Raw genomic sequence first — 20,772 nt, forward strand, 5'->3', positions numbered from 1 at the left:
CTAAGGAAAAGAGAGTATTGTAGCCATTGATGCTCAAAGTAAATGACCTTTGGTGAACTTGCTTTGAGAGTACACAAGGTTACTTCTTTGATTTTCATCATTATCATAACATAAACAGCTGGAGATCTCATAGAAAGAGGCCTTCTTTTCCTGGATGTCTAAAGGCAAATATGTATTTAGGATTTATTTGTTTTACAGTAACGTGAAGAGGCTCCAGCTGAGATCAAAACACAGCATTATTTTTTCCCCAGGTGCTTTTTACAGACACAGAAAAAAATAAAATTAGAAAAAAAAACAATCCTTGCCTCTGAGAGTTTATAGTCTAACTATGAGAGACAAAAAAGGAATCAATGCCCTTTTTCTTGTAGAAATGTTGTTAAGGTCCGAAGAAACAACAGAAAGACTCCTGGGTGCATCAGCCAGGAGCACACCGGGGGCACCTGTAGACATGCCAGGTCATGCCACAACCCTCCCACCCAGAGACAGCTGGGGATAGCCCACACTGCAAAAGGCCCCTTGAAATGATCAGCCCCAGAATAACTTCTGCAAAGAGGAAGTTTTCTTCCTCACTCCCAAGTCTTAGACATTTCCTTGTCCACTGAATCTTGATGTTTTAGGCCTCTTGGGAACCTTTTATTACCACTGTTAGCTTTACTTTGGATGATCTCATCATTCATGTAAAACTCAACTCCTACATGAGGAATATATACTAATGAAGGGTCAAGTAAACTCAAAGGGATTAACCCTCTCTAGTCTCCTTTGGGAAACTGCAAATATATATTTTTTACTCTTGGCCTATTTTCCAGACCAATAACTTTTTGCATTTATTGAGTCTTCTGAGGATTTTCTTCCAGCTTTTTGAAAGTTTGCCGAAAGTTCCCTTCCCCTATGGATATCCTTTCTTTTGCTTCAGTCACCTACACATTATATTTTTGTAAACTCTTATTGATTGCCACTAAAGCATTCAACATTTTCTAAAGTGCAACTAAAATTTTATCTTCTAGAGTGCTTGTTTGTTGGGAACAGAAGGGACAATTGTACCACTTAATTCATCTTGTTCTCAGGAGACAGCAAAGGTGATTTACCTGTGACTCTACCCAGCAGAGCCAAAAGGCATCCGCAAAAGTAAACATTCCTACAAAAGTTCTTGTCCATACACATAGAAAGAACCAGGTTTGCCAAGACTTTTCTTTCCCACCCACCTTCTTAAACACAGGTAATACCTTTGCTGACATCCAGTTTTATAAGACCATCTCTTTTGATAATTTTCCAGAAGAAATATATGATTGGACTAACAAGTTCATGTGCCAGTTCTGCCAAAATTCTGGGAGAGTGCCTGCCTCTCATTGACTGCAGGAAATTCTTGCAATTTTACTTCTTCCTCATGTATCCTTGCTATCTGTCCTGTCTTTACCTCCATATTCAGCCTAATTTCTTCTACTGAAAGTTATCTATAGCAGTTGTTTGAGTTTTGAGTAAGACCTGGCTATTCTGAATCTGTATCCACTTCACCTTTTCTTTCACTATTTTCTTTGTAAGTATACAGTTGAAGATCTTGTTACTTTTTTAGTGTACCTTGTGAGTTATGAATCGGTTTGACTCAGCAATTCTCACCTCAGCACTATGATTTTTCACTTACAGCACATATATCTCTTTACCCATCAAAAAACTTTTCTATTTCTTGGGGGCTCTCTGCTTGCCTAGGCTCAATATCATTACGGTACTTATTTATCTATTTATATCTAGTATTTCTTTCTGAAAATCTTTCTGCGTCACATCAAATTCTTAATGATACAAACTGTTAAGCTGAAGCAGGGGAAGTTTAGGCTTGACATCAGGAGGAAGTTCTTCACAGAGAGAGTGGTTGCACACTGGAACAGGCTCCCCAGGGAAGTGGTCACTGCACCGAGCCTGACTGAATTTAAGAAGAGATTGGACTGTGCGCTTAGTCACATGGTCTGAACTTTTGGGTAGACCTGTGCGGTGTCAAGAGTTGGACTTGATGATCCTTAAGGGTCCCTTCCAACTCAGGATATTCTATGATTCTATGATTCTATGTTTTGTGAGTTTCCTCTGTGTTCAAGCCATATGGTCTTCAGTCCAGTCTCACAGAAATCATCCTCTTTAAAGGAGGATAATTAAAGTTAATATTTCAATTTGGTAGTCTTAGCTATCTTTATTTATTTATTTATTTATTTATTTATTGTCCGCCCACTTAACTCGGCGTTCACTTGGTCCAGGTTTATTCTCTATAATGTAATTTATTTCATGACATCTCTTTCTGCTTACCTAAACCAAGTGAATTTATGGAAATTAAGTGTATTTATGGAAATTATTAGCAATTATTTATGGAAAGCTGTTACACTTATGAACAACTGAAACACTGTCAGTATTTTTCCCCCCATTCCATTAAATGACTGTTACAGTCAATCAGAATGATGTTGCCCATGTTCAGATTTGACTCTGGGGTCTATGACTAACTTACAGTACCCTCCCTGTTCAACTTTTCTTGCAAGCCTTCTCAAAATGGACAGCAAACCATTTTCTTTTTTACCTACTCTTATCTCCCTTTTCCAGACAATACACAACACAGTGCTTATATGATATTAATGATAAGTTTCCCAAGTTTCCTGTTGCAAAGTAAATGACCAGGGATTTTGTATAAAATGATATGGTGGTTTACAAAGTTTGTGTCTTTTTTTTTTTTTTTTTTTTTCTGAGAGGAAGACAGTGATATATTTGATTTTCTCCTTAGCTAGATTAAAATCAGATAAAAAGATTTCTGCTCATGCCCTCAAAAATATACATTTGGGTGGAGGCCAAGAATAGAAACTATGATCTGCATAGATGAATCAGTCTTAATAATTTATTAGTCTAGGAAAAGATGGCTTATAGCTGAAACCTTTATGCATTTTTAACATTCAGTGCTAAAGCTCCATGTAAGATATCCATAAACTGTAAATAAGATTAGCAAAGTAATTAGTAATTGTGGGGGAATACATTTGTATATATATGTAATTCAGTTTATACCAATGATAATCCAGTGGAAGTTCACACTTTAGAAAACAAATATTTTCCAAATAGAATTACAATAATTTGTTTTTTAGATAGTGTTTTACAGTAAATCTTCCTGTATTAAGTTTGTGTTCTAGTAGAAATTGTGCTCAAGGGAAAATGATAGAACTTTTATATTTGCATTTATGTTGAGCATGAGGCCGTCACTGATCATGGAGGGAATGAATTAATCTTGATTTTAATTACCAAACTATAACAAAGCAACCCTTATTTCAGTTGTAACTGTGCTACTTTGAAAGCTGCAGCTGACTGATATCTTACTACTCTCCTTCATCGGAAGCTGAACATTTCCAGAATAACACACAATGGAGCTTACTTTCCTTGAAAGTCATAAGCTATGCAAGTGTATAATCTAGGTCTTAGTATAATCATTGTGCTGTTTATTTTAACCCCCAGAGAGCTCTGTTCAATTCCATCTCTCAGGTGCCTTTCTTTGAGTCCCTGAAAAGAAAAATAAATATGACTTTGTGTGTTCCAAATGCACTTCTTATAATTAACTTTTTTTTTTTTTTTTTTTTTTTTTTTTTTAATATATATACATATATAAAGATGCTTTTATTCCAAAAGCCTGTTTTCTCTCACTTTTTAACAGAGTGGCACCCAGCTGGGCAGTTGCAGTGAATGGTCGTAGGGCCTTTCAGCACTCCCATTAAGACTTGCCTTTCTGAGTGTTTTATAATGTGGCCATTTTTATTCACATCAGGCTAAATCTTGGCAAGTGGGTCCCCAGCTTAGGAGTAAATTGTTTGTACAGAGCTGAATTGATATAGTTGTTTCACAGTGAGAATGATGCCAAAAATCACAGCTTCCTAGGTCAATTTCCACCTCACAGGGGAGCTGTCGAGTAAACTGGGCATTACGTAAATCTTGGTTTGGGCACCTGTGCCCTGCAATTCATTTTACTTCCATCCTTCCCTTTTCCACAGGAGCTTAAGTGAAAGACATTTCATTTGTTATTATCAGTCTGTTCCAAGAATATCCACTTTGTTCTAAACTAATATATTGCTGTCATGTCAGGAACAAAAATGACCTCAAACATTATCTACTAGGACCACCTTGAAGATTGATTCAAAACCAGATGCAGCTGAAGATGGGACATCTCATTGTGGCCCTGGAGAAGACACAAACATCATTTCGCCTCCCCTTGAAGTTGCACCTCTGCCACCAGCCCATCCTGTGGACAGGAGGCTGGGAGGACCCAATGCTCACCAGAGGTCTCTGGCAACAGGCTACCTACAGCTGGTTAAAGCAGGCAGTGATCAGACATGACATAAATCCTGCTGCCTGGCTTTGTCTGCATCACATCTGCTTGGTGTAATACTAATTTGCTGTGTCCAGACAGCTTAGATTGTATTTTCAAGATGTGTTTTTATTAAAACAGTACTTTTAAATTATTAGGAATCATACTGTCATCTCTTCAAAATGTATTGATTGTATTTTAAATATATTGTAGCCTATTAAGAAAGAAAGTAGTAGCTTCTAGACTGCAGTGATGATGTACTTCTTCCTACTGTTGTTTTTAGCAACTTAAACAGCATACAGTGTTCAGATGTGGAGCAGGTGAGCATGTTGTTTTTTTCCTTCTTAAATATGAGGCCCACTTACATTTCTACTGAAACACCAAGACTATTTTCTGAATACTAACCAAAATCTAAGTCTTGTTTAATCCTATTAGTGCAGTCATCCTTTTATTAGCTGTGGTTCATCACAGAAAGTTCAGGGGCTCTCTGGTGCCCTGTTAGCCACGTCCACAACTGGAAGCGACCCCAGCAGTGCACATCCAACACTAAATTGTCTTGAACAGTTAAGCTGGTATGATGCTCTGTATTTGATTAAGTTGCTCTTTGCTGCCTTAATTGTAAGTGACTTTGACAGTTTTATTTTCCCAGTTCAGCAGTGTTAGCAGAAAGATAAAGTTTGTGTATCCCCTACATGTCCTGCTATGTCAAGTTGAATGCCTTCTGTGAGTTGGTATATAAAATCTTTTTTTTTTTTTTTTTTTTTTTTTAATGCTGTCAATGGCTACAATTACTTCTTCTACTTTAATGCTTTTAACCTTTACCCTTTGGAAATCTTTATATTACATGGCACCATATTCTCAACTAAGTAAAAGCAATTGTGTATCATTTGATGCTACTGTTGTCTGTACTAATATTGTCCCTGATACAAAGAAGCAGCATAACAGAAACTGGAGTATTTTTCCTCCTATTTTCCTATTTGCTGAAAATAAATAAATATATATATATTAAAAAAACAAACAAACAAACAACTTTTGTTCAGCAGTGTTGTTCACCAAGAAACTGATTTTTCCATGTTTATTCAGCATAAGAGTAAAAAATAGAAGTAAGCATACCAGAATTTAGTCTTAAGTATTACATTATAGACTAGAACTATCAACTATATCCCAAAGACTGCAACAGCCAGTTGTGTCAAATACCAGTTAGGTCATCTTGTTCATAGCTGTGACAGTTTAAAATTAATCCCAACATTGCAAACAATTTTTTGTTAAATTTAGTTTTAACTGTCCAAAGCATTTAGGATTTTAGAGTTTGCCATGGAAAGTGTTCTGCAGAAGAGTAGACCTCAATTTTAGAGTATGTCTTCTGTAGGCTTTAATCTTACTGCACTTTATTCACGCTGCCTTAGCCAATAACTATTTCAGGGCTACCCTCAGCTGTGGCCCTCCCTTTGCCTGACCTATTTGCATGCTAGACACAAAAAATGATGAAATATGCTGGGATGCAGACATACACCCGGCATTTGCTGCCAAGGCAACAGGAACAGGATGCATTTTCTAAAGAAGGGGTGATGTTTCAGTCTTGTCCAACACCCACCATTTTCCTCAGGAGAGGCCAACATCTAGGATAAACACCAAGTACTTGGCTTACCTTGAGTTTGTCTAGCTGAGGTAAGTACAAAGGATGACTATTTAGCAAATGGAGTCCAGGTGCTTCTGTCCACCTATGTCTGTCAATATGGGGTCATGGGGACAGCCCCTGTGCCTCTGTCCCACACAGTGACCCAAGGATTAGATGTGATCTAATCCTTACAGTACCTGTCTTCTCCATAACAGTAGTGCACATCTTGGGCCACTTGTGATATTATTTGATCTCAACTCTTTGATCAGATTTGTACATTTATACAGATGTTATGCTGAAAGGCAACAGTCTAAATAACAGGTGGCTGCTCACAACATTTTCATGCAGCTATTTGCAAGCAAGCACAGAAAAGTAAAAGAGGATCTGTAGCTGTGAGTAGACATGAAAAAAAAAAAAAAAAAGATTGGAGTAAATGCAATTAAATAACAAGCTTATCTGTGCTCAAAAGTTCCCTAAACAAGGTGAGCTGCTGAAGTGTTTCAACTCACAGAAAACAACTCTGTTTTGTGATGTTGAGCATGGAAAACTCCTGCCTTTACCTTCCTGCAGGACTCCACGTTCCAGCAGAGGAATAGCTGGGAATGTTCTCAGGAACACGATAGCACAGGAAAGAATCTGTTAATTGTCTTTTGGAAGCCTTTTTCGTACACAGGAAGGGAGTGCCGTGTCCATTTAAAAAGAAATGTATGTGCTTGGAGCATAACACTTTCTGTGAGAATTCATAGGGGTCTGACATTGTGGAAAACATTATGTAGCCAGTTCACAAGGTATCAGATACCAACTTCTGACAGCCTTTCGGATATCCTCGCAGTTCATATGAAAAAAGTAGGAAGGCCACTGTTCACCTTGCTGAATATGCATGAAGTACATGAATACTTGCTGAGGCATATGCTGTGCAGGAGCTCAAAGCCTTCTGAGCCAAAGCTGCAGCAGGCAAGGAGAGAGAGGCTGCTGCACAGTGGCACTCTTACCCAGGATAGGAGACATAAGTGCAACAAGATGTTCTGTCTATCAATTTTTTGTCATCCTCTGCTTGCTTCAAGCTCCTTAGTGGCCTTGTAATTGGCAATTCTCCCCCAGGTCTGTGGGCAGGAGCAGGCATTGCTGCTGAAGCACCCAGGGAGCTCAGCATCCCAGGACGGGCAGCATGTGGCCAGGTGGGAAGGCCACCCTTATTGACCACCCCTCCCCAGCATCGTGCTTATCACTGCAAGCCGAAGTGATGACAATAAAAGGTTTCACGTAAGTCTTCATGTAAGCATGCTTCAAAATGGTGTTTAAAATGAAAATGGTGGAAAACGCTCAAGGTGTACTAGAGGAGATGCTGTACGTTTTCACTACAGGTGATCACATCTCTACCAAGAAACTAGAATTAGATTGCCTTGTTCTCCCTAAACCCAGTGATAGAAAATAGATAAAACACCATAAATATTATTTGCACATTTATAGAGGCTAGAATATATATGTCAAGCAAGAATGTTATTTATTACTTTGATCAACACCATTTTTCATTCTGCCTAAACCACATTTAGATGGTTAAATACCAGTACTTAGTGCATTGTGGAAGTAACAAGTTTGATTATCTTTTTTAGTCACCCATATCATACAGAAAATTTTAGTGGTTTTGGAAAGACTGAGGCAAAATGATAGGAAATATTTCTAAAACAAAGGTAACTTTTAAAAGTTGTATCCAAAATGTAAGTTATGTGCAATATAAAATTTTTAGATTATAGCCAACTCTGTCCCTGAACAGTTTACAAAAAAAAAAAAGAATATATAGCTTTACTTAACTATTGTCACTGTAAGGTGATTTTTTGAAAAGTTTATTTGTTTAAATGAAACTATAGTTCTAGGCATTTTTAAGAGGCTCTGAAATAGAAATTCCGAGCACTCCATGCTTATTCTGTTTCATTTTAAAACTACAGAACTATCCAAACTGTCTGCATAAATGTATTAAATTCAGGAAGATAATTGGATTTACTGGAAAAACAATTATGCATCTGCATATTCAGGTATTTTATGTCCTCTGACATTTATTTTTCAGCTGCAATGTTTTCATTTTACTTAATTGCTTATGTTTCATTTATGATAGCAAATAATAAAGGTGAGCGTTAACATTCTTGGCTTTTGCACAAAGGAAATCCTTCTGAAATATATCTCAGAGTACCTTGAATCTCTAGGTCTTCAGAATTTATATGTCCTGGTCCAAGTTTATATCATCTAAACAGCAAGTGGCTATCCCACGCCACCCATTCAAAAGCTTTCTCCATTCCAAAAGTGCTCTCCAAATGTTTTTTTTTTTTCTCCAATGTCTTTTACTTCTCCTTGCATTCAACAAAAGTATGTTAATATTGCAGCAAACAAAGCTTCTCTTGTGAACTGGTCTTACTTCCACAAAACATTAAGTACATGATTAACTTTCAATACATTTCTTAAATATAAGATAAAAATATATCCCCATATGACACATATATATGATATTTCACATATGTGAAAGTAAACACATGCTGAAGTGTTTTTCTGAATATGAATGGTTGTCTTGTGTGCTGAAAGATAAATGCATGCTTAACTATTTGGATATTTTTTAATGTCAGAGTTCCTTCTATGTGTCTATGTGTCTATGTGTATTTTTAATAAATCCCATTAACAAACCATAAATAGTTTTAAAAATCAGAGTTTTTTATGATATTATGTAGGGTTTCTATTTTTTTAAATACCTAGGATCATGTTTTTAAATGAACGTTATTATTTATTTCATATTTTTGCATTACATAAATGAATTACTTTTATGAAGTACATTACTTTATGAAGAAATGTCTTCAATTTAATGAAGCTAAATTATGACCTTTCACTTACTTGATTTTATATATAGAATGTGTAATGTATTTTCCTCCTCTTTTGTTGTTTCTTCATTCACTTAAGCTACTACCATTGTGTTTTTAGTGTTTATGCATGAAATGTACCCTTAAAATAAGGCAGATAATGAAAATTCCCCCAGAACTTCATGTGTTTTTTTTTGTTTTGTTTGTTTTGTTTTGGTTTGGTTTGGTTTGGTTAGTTGGTTGGTTGGTTGGTTGGTTTTCGTTAGTTAAAGATAATAGTTAAGATAACAGGGAGTAGATGCTTAAAGTTACACTCTTCTGTGCAAGTTCAGATAATAATTTAGCTTGCTCCTGATTATACATGTATGCTCAAGCTCTGTAATTACAGTCTATGCTTTCTTTCTCAAAGGAAAGACAATAGTTTCTGATCAGAAGATCGTGTGCCCCAGAAGACTCCAGATGCATGATTACATTAAGGTGGAGATTTAAGCACTAGGTAAGTAACGTGAAGAAGCTGGTGGTTAAAATACATGGTTGTAAAAAGCTAACAACAAAAAATAAGGTCTCTTATGCCATATTCTTCGCAGATAATTGCTTTATGTACTGCACTTTTTCATCATAGCCACTCACCTTTTGCTCACTGAGATGAACATTATACAATTGGTCTGCTGTTTAGTATAACAACAAATAAAATGAAGGCAGGACCTCAGCTGGGGCTTTTGGGTGACAATGTTATTACTGTTATTGTTATTACTCTTCCAGATATCATTTTAATTCTACAATGAATTCTGTCTTCCTAGCCCATCTCAGTGTCCCTTCATAAGTCATCAGAGAGCCAATGAGGCAGTCAGCCAGTTCCTTTTCCTCCCTCCCTAAATCCCATTAATTTACAAAAATAAAATAAAAAAATAAATAAAAATAAACATTAGAATTTGAATGGCAGCCAAATAAAGAAATAATTGTACCTAGTGCTCACATAAAATTCACAAAGAAATTTCCTGTTTGTTTTTTTTTTTTTTTGTAAGAGTATTCATAATAGCTGAATACAGGTAAAAGGGCAGGCAAAAACATGCAATGAGAATTTACATTACACAGTGATGAAAAACCTCCCAAAGCCTTGCTTTTTATTTTATTCCATTCTATTTTATTTACTTATGACAACATATAAAAACATGACCCCACAGTACTAATAATGGTATTAAGTTTATACAGGTGTATTTTCAGAAAGATCTTATCCAACCCAACTACCAAAATTTACTCAAATTCTCTTCTTAGTTAACTGTGTGCTTTGCCTGTTGTAAGAAATACAGCCAATCTCAAATAGAATCAGAATCATTAAGGTTGGAAGAGAACTTCAAGATCATTTGGTCCAGCCATCACCCTACTACTACTATCACCTGCTCAACCATGTCCATAAACATCAGGTCCATCACCTAAAATATGTGCTCCATTCAAGAATTTCCCATGAGCCAGATTTATTCTCATCACAGCACATTGTCTCGTACAATAGAGATTATCTTGCATGAAGAATTTGTATCTATTGCTACAATAATCAAAATTCTTAATACATTTTCACTATTATCTGAATTCATTCAAGGTAGAGTTTATTTCTGATATTTCTATGCCAATGTAAAAAAAAAAAAGACACAACTTCAAGTTTGTGTCAAATCTACAGTTTTATATTTGCTTCATGAACCACTTCTACACTTACCTAGGTATCTGAGGGGGGTTTCTCTCCTCATTCTATACATACATTACCTTTTAAAAGCATCTGTTTGGGTTGGTTTTTTTTGGTTTACCCTTTGTATTCTACCAGTTATGTTGCTCTTGCCATGCCCTGAAGGCAAACACACAAAAAAGTTGCTGGCCTTCTTCCGCACCATGGAATGTTTTGTTTGTGACAAAATCATCCTCACCATCATCCTTACACCTTCACTTAAATACCACACTTTCCTTGTTGTCTGTAAATTCTGTGAAGCAATTTACAGTAGGCTGGATCCAAGTTTCTAAATAGAAGGAACCTTCTGACCTTTTCCAGAAGCTCACAGACACCAGGAGAGCCATAAGTCACCCAAATCTGGCAGTAAACCGAAACGCATGTCTACTCTTTTTGCTCTCTCTCCTGTGCTTCCATATTTCATTTTGTCTCTCAGTGGTCATGGCTGTATATACTTCCCTAATAGCATAGTCTCTTGTGTGCTCTTGATAAAGAGCCCAGCATCCCACCCTGAAGATTTCATTGGCACATGTGCAGAGATGTTAAATAACCACAGGCGAGCTATAGGTAAGGGCTTCTGGAGCTCACAGGGCCGCTTGGTCCCAGATGTGATTACCTTTAACGTGGCAGTAAGCCATACAAAACAGATACTGCTGCAGTCTGTCCCACAGCATGCAATAGCCTGATGGTGATAAAGCAGTCAGGTACGTAAATCCTGCCCCGACAGCTTCAGCCCCACCCAAGAATCCCCCCAGAGACCATGCATTGAATAATGAAGGGGACCAGAAGAAGGTGATGGATCTTTTGCACTATTAAGAGCTGGTTGTGATGTTTTGGTCTCCAGTCATGATTGATGAGGCTAAGGTAAGGGTCAGCATGAGGGTCATTGTTTTCCTTCATTCTTTGAAGAGACACAAGATAAATTGCAAAGAGGCTGCTTTTTTTTCTTTTTTTTTCTTTTCATTTTTTTTTTTTTTTTACCTTACAGAAGTAGCTAATGATCCAATGATCCCAATAAACATGACATTAACTAAAACTATTTGTTGCAACAGTGCACGTCTGTGTTAATTTACAGGCCTGGCAAAAATGGGACAAAGGGCTGGCTGACTGAATAAAAGTGAGTAAGACACAGCCACATCTCTCCTAGTGAGCAGCTCTGCAGGCAGCTGAATGTTTTCAAGGTATTTGCAAACATTTTGTATTTTATTTCTAAAAAAAAATATATATATATATATATATATCCTTTTCACAGTCACAGGTATCTGAATCAGTCTCAGTTTTGTCCATTGAATTGGTCATAAAGAAATAACATTATTTTAAATACATTTATGCACTTCCAACATCTCCATGAGCAAACAGCACTGCCAAAACCCTTGTCTTTTTACCCGTGGCCCCTGGGTTCTGTGATGATGGAATCAATAGAGAAGTCACAGTGGTATGTAGATTTTATAAAGTTCACGATGAAGTGAAAGGCTTAGATACATGACATAAAATAGTCACCTGGCTTTTCAGATCCATGTGTGTGGCTAATATGTGTTTTGGTATGGAGAATACACAGCAGCTCCCTTTTTTCCTGTAGCCAGAGTCCTGGCACATTACATGGAATAGTTAAATAAACATCAGAGCAGAAAAAAAATGGTAATATAACCATATTACAGTATCATTATTTACTACAACAGTGATAAAAGGAAACAGGTTCTAAACTCAGGCAGTAAGACTGGAAATGACTTTTCTCTCCCTCAATAAGAATGAAGGCATTTTTAAGTGGAAAGAGTAAAATATTTGTCAAATACCTAAACAGCACAGTTGATTACCACCCATTTCACACATAAACACTGAAAAAGGATTTTCTACACAGATATTTAGGGTTAGTCCTCAAGTCAAAACAGCCTGTACCAGGTGCATCATGCTATCCACCCTGCATGAGATCCCACATACAATTCTGCTCTGAGACATTGGGAACCACAAGGAGCGGCAGCTCAGGCTCTCTGTGCTGTGTCCGCGTCTGGTTTGGGGACTTTTCCCCTCGACACCTGCAGGGAGCCACCCTCCAGTCACTCATTCCACCCAGCCATTCCTCCAGCCCAGCAACTACCACTGCAGCAGCAGCTCTGTGCACCCTGCTGATGGGGGTAGCAAGACACAACCAAGTAGACGAAATGGGGTCTCCAAGCAGGCAGTAATTGTCTAATAGGATGACCATAAGGGTAATGCTTGGGCACCTACAGTTAAATTCTATAATAAGTATGAAAAATATTTCCATTTACAGTGACATGCAGGAAAGATTTATAAAGGTATGCTATAACGTGTAGGCAAGCTGTATGTTTTGCTGAATATCTCCAGCAGTTTTCATTCTACTAGAATAATCTGCAATTATTTGCTTAATCACCCCTTCTGTTCATCAAATCTGGGCTCTGATTGGGAAAGGGAGCTTCCACCCTATGAATTAGATCACAAATTAGGTTAAAGGAAAAAGGTTTAAGGGAGACTGCTGAATTCCAGACATGTTGCACAGAGGAAGGAAACATTCTTCTAAGATTTATGAAATTTCCACAAAACAGAGAATCTTGTTAAAATTGTTTGGCCAATAAACAATTTTTTTAAGTATCTTAGAATCATGGAATGCTTTGGATTGGAATGGACCTTAAGATCATCTAGTTCCAGCCCCACACCATGGGCCAGGACACCTCCCACCAGACCAGGCTGGCCAAAGCCCCATCCATCCTGGCCTTGAACAATTCCAGGGACGGGGCATCCATAGCTTCTCTGGAAAACTTGTGCCAATGCCTCACCACCCTCAGAGTAAAGAATTTCTTCCTTATACCTAATTAAAATCTGCCCTATTTTAGTTTAAAGCCATTCAACATCCTATCATTATATCCCCTGACAAAGAGTCCCTCCCCAGCTTTCTTGTAGGCCCTCTTTAGGTATTGGAAGACCCATGTAAGGTATCCCTAGAGCATTCTCTTCTCCAGGCTCAACCCTCTCAACCCCAAGCCTCTCAGCTCATCTTCAGAGGAGATAATTCTGGGAAAATCATTGGTACTTCATGAGAGTTCATGAGCAGGAGAATGAACCGATCATTATTTTGAACAAATACAGAGGTCCTCAGCTTTGTATTTGTGTGATCAACAAAGCTTTGAAAGGAAGTATAAATTCAGAAGGGATCAGATCAGAAGGGATCTTCTAAGAGAAACTCCCATAGGGCACACATATCATCTGAAAGCCTGGCAACAGCCCACTGCCTTCCTATATTTTCAAAAGCTCCTTTTCTTTTTTTTTTTTTTTTTTTTTTTTTTTTTTTTGGCAGATACTGCACTTTTAAAAAGGAATAATGAAACTCCCTCAAATGCATAAATAGAGTCCATGTCCAACTTAGCATGTAATCCTTCAAATAGATTTGACTTTTAAACTCCCACCATAGAGGAAGAAAAGACAGATGGATGCAGTGACTATGTAGGTAAGATTTAAGATGGATTTGATTAAAGGAAACTCTAAAGCAATCAAGATCTTTTCCTCTCCATTGCAAACATGAACTATCTCCTCTCATACAATAGTGCTCTCAACGGGAATTTCCTGTGGATGTTTTGTTAGTGTTTTCATGTGTCGGTATGCCTTTCTGTGATAGCACAGGTTGCTACAACACAGTGGGATTTCTACAGTATATGTACCACGGTAGTATTTACTTCTCAGTGCAGCAGAGTACAGAGACTCCTGAGAGAGCCAAATAAATATGCCTTATTGGCCTGTCAGCATTGGTAAGCAGATTCATAGATTTCTAAGGCTAGAAGGGAGTGTTATGATCACCCAGTGGTTTCACATTTCTCTGTGTGTAGGTAAAGGAACATTTGAGCAAGACTGGAACAGGACAACATTAGAGGAAACAGATATTCTCATTCCTCATAAAGACAGTATTGAACAGAAATGTCAGGTTAGGACCTTGTTTTTCTGACAAAACAAGAGACAATTATCAGCCCTTCTGTCTCAGTTTACAACATCCACTCAACTGCTATCCATTTTTCTATGCTGAGGTAATAGCTTTTGTGTTTAAAACTGAGCTGCTGCTAAATTTCAGCAACAGATTTTGTGTTCCTGAAATCTATGAAGTTCACTAACAAATGTCCTTACTTCTTCATTCCCACCGACAATTCAAAGTACAATCACAGAAAAACAGCCTTCCAATAGTCTACAGATCATTAACTTAGCGAGTTTCTCCAAGGTGCAAGCCATGTCCTAGCAACAAGAGCTACATGATGGCTACTGGGTAGTTAAGAGGCTCCCTAGGAGTCTTGATATTTAGGATTATACTAAATACTATATAAGACAGACATCACTGGTGGGCATACCATAGCATGAACAAGGAGCCTGGTATGGTGGGCATACCATCAAGGAACAAGGAGATGGTATGGTGGGCATACCATCACTGGTGGGCAACCATAGCATGAACAAGGAGCCTGTTCAAATACAACCACATCACATGGTTGTGCACTGCCAAGGGACTGGTGGGGGGAGCTGCAGCCCTTTTGACTGCCCTCTTCACTCTGCCCAGAAGTCTTTGTCTCCACAGCTGTAACAGATGCTGTGAAACACATTCTGTCCAGGAAGCAGGGAAGTCATAGCAGCATAGCAGGCTCTGTAACAGATTAGATAGATCCATCCGTCCAACCATCTCAAATAACCTCGTCTTTAGGAAAACATTTACAGATATTTTCAGGAACACTGTAGGTACCTAAATTCATGTATGTATACTCACACAGATGCACTACCAAGATCACATTTATAGCTTCTGTAGAATCCCAAATTGGCAGGAGAATTTAGTCCATCAACAACAAACTCCAGTATTTTATTAACACTACATTTAAAATAAATTGTCTGAACTTTGGTACATCACTTTACCACGTGCCCCAGACAACAGAGAAGAAACTAAACCTGCCTCACCAGACCATTGCTTGTAGGCAAAAGAGAAGATGGGTTAAAAGTATTTGGGTGTACCTGAGCTAGGATAAATGCAGGGAAACATCTGAACTAATAGGCACCATCTTTCAGCCTCTCTCATGGAACACCAGAAATGAGTCCCACCTATAGGAAAGTAAAGTCTAATGAACACTCACAATATAATGATAAAACTTCAATTCACTTCAATTAAAGTACCTGACTATAAAAAGTAATTTATTACATGCTATAAAAGAGAAAAGGCAATTACAGACAAAGAATTCAAGAAAATGCTATTATATACAGGATGAAAATTGCTATATAGTAACTAAGATAAACTCTCATTTATGTATTTATCTAATGAAGTTCTGATCTAGGATAGCTACCTTGGAAAACCATTGTGCTCTGTACAGTTTTTGAGTAAATAAAATGGAATTTACATCTCAGAAAACAGAGGATATAATGTTATCAGCAGAAATACTTTATTTTTTCCTTGGGAATAGTAGGTTGTTTTTTTGTTTTGTTTTGTTTTGTTTTGTTTTTCCAAATTAAAAACCTTTTCCTGCAAACATTAGCTTTCCTGACCAAAGTAAATTTACTGATGTTTAAATATTTATAATTTGTGTTTGGTCTTAAGTAGTCCAAGACCCAAGCAACAGGTCTTTGGTCTGAAGAGCAGACTTAATAAATAATCTGAGCAAAATATTTTTGGATATTTGGTTGGTTGTCAAAAATCTTTATTTGGACTCTATTTTATTCATGGAAGTCATTGGATATCACCAATGATACTATGTCTGATTTCTCTCTCCTGGAAACCTTTTAACCTTCGGACTGTGAAGTAGAAAACAGTGAATTACATTCTGTCCCTCTGACCTTTAGGTTAAGCCAAGTCTGTTTTGCTGTTTCATCAATGAAGCAGCACTCTCTCTCTCCTTCTAAAAGGCTGCTAAGCAATGAAACTTCATCATGGTATTAAATATATATATATGTGTGCGTTTCTAAAAGGCAAATCTAAACAAACAATACCAATTTCAAATGCATATTCTTACTGTGCATAGCAGACCTGAACTAATGCCTATTGATGCCAATAGGGATGGTGTTCACCTCTTTTAACTTTAGACATTTAAAATGGAGTTATCTACACCTCAGCCAAATCTTTGTCTTTACAGTTAATAGAAATATATAGGTCCATAAGGGTGTGTCTAATTGACCAGTTTCTGATTTCTAGATGAGGATGGAATAAATCACAGTCCTGGAGCTTCTCTTTCTTTCCATTGATTATAAAATGATCATAGAATGATTCACATAAACGCTATATGTATACCTAAAGTTAAGTGAGAGGAACTAGAGCCTCTGACTCCTAAAAGTAGTGTTTGGTTTTTTTTTGTCTTCTTGCAAGATTGCACTGTGGTGTGAGTGTGAATGAACACCCAGTTTCTTACTGAGAAACACTGAGTGCTCCAGTGTTCATCTCCTGGTTCATGCAGATCTCTGGAAATGGATAGCAAGGCATGTATCTACGTTAATTAAAATGCATTATATGTAAACTCCAAGGCGTAGTACACTAAGTCAAGAAATACCAGTAGTTTCATTTTACATAAGAGAAGACTGTCTGATGCAAGTCTCAGGTGTGCCACACACGAGCTCTTCATACAGGACCTGTCACAACATCTGGAGAAATCTTGAGCAGCTGCAAAGTTGTGACTTAACCCTGTGCCAAAGGGGTGCCCCACTTTTCTCTACTCTGGGCCACCAGTGACAGCTCTGGGTTTTCATTGTTTGCTCAAGATATTCTCAAAGGTTTGTCTAGCAGATGAGTATCAATGGGCAACAGGTAGGATGACTGGCAAGCACAGCCTGAGAAGAGTACAAGTACCAGCTCTTACTCCAGTGCATGATTTTTTCATGGACTTGGTCCACACACTACAAGTACATAAAACTGATTCCAGCATAAACCTGCAGGGATGTCTCTGTTCTGTATAACTAGCTTTCACCACCCCTGCATTTTCTACTTGCGGCATTTCAGATGCAATTCTAGATATTCAGCAATGTACCTAATGTAGTTCAGAGACTAGGCACTGTGAGAGATGGGTAAAAACATCCTCTGTTTGTTCCAACTCTGCTCCTGTTGAAGGCAACTGAAACACCATATTAAATTAATAGTGAACAGAGTTAATCCTCTTCGGTTTTATTCTGTGAACTGCCAGGAGACACTAAATATAAATTTAACACTGTAATATGAGGCACCCTTTCTCATACTTAATATTATAAAAGTTAATTTGGTTTTATACCAATGATGTGATTTCTTATTTTAATTATTGAAAATTACTTATTGTTAAACCTGAGAGGGAAAGATTCTAAGTCAAAGCTGGGAGTCATGCTTGAGCAAAAACCCAGAAAAACCAACAAGATTTGGCTGAACATATACCTTCTATAAAGGAAAAGTAGCCTTGTTTTATCACAGAAATCTGTAACATTCTGTAGGTAGCAAAAGGTAACAAAAATGATTTAAAAAAAGAAAAAGAAATAAGCAGAAAAAGAAAGAGTTTGAATTTCCAGTGGTGTACTTTCAAGCGCTTGCATAAATACTTAATGCTTCCAGCTCTGCGCTCTCAAGAATCCATAAACAAGATAACTGGTTTCTTTATGAAAGAAAAACGTGGGTCTAAAAGACTATATAATGAGATGCAGCTTCCTTTGCAAAAATTGCTAAAACCCTAATTGCTAACACAGTATCTGCCCTAAAGGAAGGCACATATTTAAATGCATTAATTATAATGTGTTGACTGTATTATCTAAGAAAAGGATTGTTTTTTTCCTTCAGAAGATGCTAATCAGGTGTTATGGCAGATTTGTTTGAGAGTGCAAGTCCCAAGCTTTTACACTTTAATTCAAAACAAATTATGAGGAGAAAATTTCAGTCTCTTATTTTTATATTTTTCTTGTTATCATGTTTCCCCTTGTGTTCCCCAGTCCACTCCAGAAATGAATTTTCCATTGTTTCTAAGTCTTGTTTGGAGATTTTACGCACAAAATCCAACTTAAGTAAACACGCCGACAAACTTTGCCTTAACTGTCTTTGTGATGGTAAAATTCTCAATTAATTACTCAAATACACTAATGAACATGAATGGGGTTAAATTTTAACAGTGAGAGTATGAACGCATTTCCTTCTTATTCTTGGGAAAATAAACTCTTGACCTCAAGCTTCATATATATACTTGCAGTGTAAGGTGCGCTGCTCTGAGCTGTAAGGTTTGATTTGTGTGAACATCAAGGTTTCATTTCTGTAGATAAACAATAGTTCAGTAAACTGTTTGCAATTTTTCCCTTTTTTTTTCCATTAAGGAAAAAAAAAAAGAAAGAAAAAGAAGAAAAACAGGAATGAGATAGACCAATCCAAACACAATGATTAAAATAAACTGAGAATATATTTTATCTGAGACTTCTGATCCAGAGTGTGGGAGCAGTCCACCAGTCACATCTGGTACGTGGAGCCAGATCAGAAGGAAGTCTGGGTAGCTGGGTCACCAATGCATGACTTCCAGGAATAAGATAGGGATCAAATGAATTCATTCAGCCCATTACATTTTATTAGGACTGTATTCTGCTTTGGCTTCATTTTAAATCAATATTCCCCAACTTCTGCCTCAGACCTGCTCTGAATTCTGCACCAAACTACAACAGCCAAGAGCATTCAGGAATAATGCAGAAATCCACTGAATAGCAACAATAATTTTTATTGATTGTATTAATTATCTGAAAGGTATGCTTTAAGCTCATTCACTACCTTCCACAGCTTTCCATGAAACTTGGCCTTGAGAAGACAAATGTACCTTGGGGCCCATGGGGAAGACAAAGGAAGAGTAGGGTAGCTGGAATACAGGATTGGGCACTTACCTCATATGGTGACAACAGAACAGACAGGCAGCCTAAGGCTCATAACTCCATGCTTGAAGGTGGAAGACCCTGCTGACTTGAAGACCATACAAAGGGAAGTTTGCCTCCATCTTTTTGCTGTTCCACATTGTTTCATTTCACTCCCTTTTCTACACTCCTGACAGGGTGATTGTCCCCCTGTACTCGGCTCTGGTGAGGCCGCACCTCGAGTACTGTGTTCAGTTTTGGGCCCCTCGCTACAAGAAGGACATCGAGGTGCTTGAGCGGGTCCAGAGAAGGGCGACAAAGCTGGCGAGGGGCCTGGAGAACAAGTCCTACGAGGAGCGGCTGAGGGAGCTGGGCTTGTTCAGCCTGGAGAAGCGGAGGTTCAGGGGCAACCTTATCGCTCTCTACAGATACCTTAAAGGAGGCTGTAGTGAGGTGGGGGTTGGCCTGTTCTCCCACATGCCTGGTGACAGGACGAGGGGGAATGGGCTTAAGTTGTGCCAGGGGAGTTTTAGGTTGGATGTTAGGAAGAACTTCTTTACCGAAAGGGTTGTTAGACATTGGAACAGGCTGCCCAAGGAAGTGGTGGAGTCACCATCCCTGGAAGTCTTTAAAAGACGTTTAGATGTAGAGCTTAGGGATATGGTTTAGTGGGGACTGTTAGTGTTAGGTCAGAGGTTGGACTCGATAATCTTGAGGTCTCTTCCAACCTAGAAATTCTGTGATTGTGTGATTCTGTGATATGGCTGAGTTTAAAGCAAGGGAAACGTGGATGATGATGGTTTTGCACCCTTTCCATTTATACACATCAGGTCAGTGTTTTGGCCTGTTGCCTTTCACCTCCTCTGGAACATAAACATCACCCTTAGGTCTCCTTCATTGATGATCCCAAGGCAGGTAGTTACTTCCAGATGTAATTGCAATGATGTGGTTTCTGATTAACAGGGGATTGAAATAAAGTAGAAACAAGCTGGGTCTCTCAGACTGTTAAGACAGTCTGATGAACTGCAATGTGCACAGAAATGGGCCTTCTCACTGTACGCCTCTGATTTTGGGGTAGACTTTCAGTCCTGTTTAGTGGGGAGGGAGAAGAAAGAGGGTTGAAAGTTCTATGCTCGTAACAATGAGCAAGTTTGGCTGAGGAAAAGGATGGAAGATTGCTGATTATTGACAATTAAATTCAAGGTGCTGAGTATTCAACAAAAAGACCATACAAATCAAACCAGCAACAGCCTGGTATTTTGGGGTGGGTTTTGCTTTTGTTTTTTCTCTAGGTTTGTTTGGGTTTGTTTCTGTTTGGGATATTTTTTCAAATCCTAAACTGAGATTTTCCTTCTGGAAATTAAAAACAAATTCCTGGGCGAATGTGATATTGAGTCACCACAAAACAATACATTCTCTCTACTTCTAGGGCACATTTTGTGTTCAGAATAAACAGTAACTAAAATAAAAATACTTTTAT

Source organism: Anas platyrhynchos, chromosome 3, assembly GCF_047663525.1.
Source record: "Anas platyrhynchos isolate ZD024472 breed Pekin duck chromosome 3, IASCAAS_PekinDuck_T2T, whole genome shotgun sequence".
Lineage (NCBI taxonomy): Eukaryota > Metazoa > Chordata > Aves > Anseriformes > Anatidae > Anas > Anas platyrhynchos.